At 39.0% G+C, this 2,500-nt stretch overlaps 1 protein-coding gene across 1 annotated transcript in view; it reads left to right on the forward strand.

The window, feature by feature from the left end:
- Nucleotides 1-1,686: 1,686 nt before the first annotated feature.
- Nucleotides 1,687-2,500, forward strand: part of LOC101857279 (paired box protein Pax-3-B) — a gene marked incomplete at its 3' end in the record, with an annotated part of 41,356 nt that continues 40,542 nt past the window's right edge. Inside the window, 1 exon segment of the mRNA XM_013087981.2 lies at nucleotides 1,687-1,953.

The following is a 2,500-nucleotide window of genomic DNA, read 5'->3' on the forward strand; positions in this document are numbered from 1 at the left end:
GCGCGCGCGCGCGCGTGCCTGGAGAAAGGTGCCAGTTATTTGCAAAGCTATTTTTTTAGCAAGGGGATGAAAAAATCCAGAAAAGTCGTACCTAGTCCAAAATTTAGTGCCATCAGAAAACATACGTTAACTATTTCTTAGTACCACATTAAAAGGATTTTATAATATTTTAAATCTAAATGTTTTTAAAATCAATTATTTTTGCAACGTGTTGTACGTCACCAAAGGTAAAAAAATGTTCCAGAAATTGGGTCAACACCTTAAGGTTAAGGCCATATTTTTCCAAACCTTGTTTTTTTACATCCTGTATTACAAAATGAGGTATACCTTTAAAACTACTCCAAATATTGAAAATTTTAAAAAATAAAAAATTTGGGTGTTCATCATTGAATTTATTACAAGAATCTACCCTTATTTCAATATCCAAAATTCCGACGACTGGAACCTTTCTCCAGACACAGACATATTTGAGAATACATGTACATTTCCGTGGGTGTGAGGGGGGGGGGGGTCAAACTCATGGTTAATGCCTGCAAGGTGATAGGCTAAGCTGTGATATGGACTCCTCCCCCCCCCCCCTGGGGATGCGGGAAAAATGACTGGTACTATAATCAGGTTTTGAGAATACAATAATATCCTAACAATCGGCTGGAGAGGGTGGAAGAGTTTAAAAAAATTAAAATTTAGAACCACAATATAGAACTAAGCAAATGATTGTTGTAGAGGTTGAAGCCAAACAGCTGAAAAGGTACAGCCTCCACGTCCTCATGTGTGCTCACTCCCCCTCCCCTTCTCTTTCCGGTATTGTTAAGAACACACAGAGAAATTGAGAGATATATGGACAGAAATGATAAAATCGCAATATCAGCATTGTGCATTCAATAGCAAATACACATAATATATCGTATACCGTTGCGTGTAGCACGTACCTTTTTACCTAACATTCAAGGCTTCAAAGTACTGTGCGTCTTATCCATGATATACCAAATTAAACCCCAGAGCCTAGTGGAGGCCGACCAAGAGGATAAACTCCATAAGTCGGGTTACCAATAAAAACAGATAGATAGATAGATAGATAGATAGATAGATAGATAGATAGATAGATAGATAGACAGATAAATAGATAGATAGATAGATAGATAGACAGATAAATAGATAGATAGATAGATAGATAGACAGATAAATAGATAGATAGTCGGCAGAGTAAAGTTCCCAACCTTCTAAAGAGCAGTAGAATATCATTCGAAAACCCCATTTTACTTCCAACAAATTTCAGTCAATCAATTTGCAACACTGATTGCTGTGCTGTCTTGCGTTTTCTAGAAGGACGAGGTCATTATTTCAATTATTCAAAGGTTTTCAGTTCCCAACTGGCAACTTTGGACGAATCCGCCTTTGCCGGGTTCGGCGAGGCATGAAGGAGCCGACAGTAATATATTGCACATTCTCACTCCAAGGAAACACCCCTGTTGTCGCTATATCTTCATAGCTCACCGCCGTATTCCGCCAATCGGAGATTAGCAGACGACAGGCAAGGGACACCACCCTGCCTTGATTTCCGTCCCCGTCTTTTGAAACGGGCGTCAAAAGGGGCGTGGTAGGGGAGAGGTTTAGTGACAGGTTCCTGGGTTTACGGTAAGGCACCCGACAGTTTACGGGTAGGACAAAGGCTAGTCCTCACGGCACGGTTGGCCGACGGAAGACTTTAAATCTGACTGGCTGGGAAAAGGGGCTGTTTCTCCTCCCGTATTTTGAAATGGTAATGAGTTCACGGAATGACAACCCAGTGTAATAAAATATGTACACGGATATAACAGGGCACTTGAAATAATTCTCTCTAACGATAATATACAGTATCGTTGTGTTCTCCTGTAAAAGCTGAACTGGAACGTTTAAAGTCTTCGTATTTCAAGGTGTTGTTCGTTTTGGGAAAGAATTAAGACGTTTCTGTAGGTAAGCTGTCCTCTGTAGATCTCTTGTTCCGCATTGTCATGTTTGTAGAAGTTTTCACAGGGCAAACATTATCGAAGTTGAATCCTTGTCAGATGACGCGAGACACAATCAAGTACTTAAATGATATGACTTTATAATGCCAGTATTTACGCTAAGGCTTTCGTCATTACTGTGAGCTACAACCAGTTCATGGGTGCTCTAAAGACAATCTGGATCAACCAACAGAAGTGTTGAATTAGAAAAAAAAGCCTCACTCTTTGCAGGAAATTTCGTTATTTTCCGGTAATTATGTAAGAGAGCTTTGTTTTTCTTTCAAAGCCGAAAAAAGCAAAGGAGGCCTAGATTGGGTCTGTTTAAATTCCTCAAATGGCGCTGTGAAAATTGTGAGCTTTAAAAAAAAAAAAAAGATATTCTGGAAAGTCAACTCTTTACATGCAGACGTTAGACACTTTTACTGTACAACAAATTGCATTCGAATAATTTATAATATGATTCTCTGGCTTAGTTCTGGTCAATTATATTAAAATTTCTGATTGTCTTTTTAATA

The sequence above is a fragment of the Aplysia californica genome, unplaced genomic scaffold (genome assembly GCF_000002075.1).
Source record: "Aplysia californica isolate F4 #8 unplaced genomic scaffold, AplCal3.0 scaffold00666, whole genome shotgun sequence".
NCBI lineage: Eukaryota > Metazoa > Mollusca > Gastropoda > Aplysiida > Aplysiidae > Aplysia > Aplysia californica.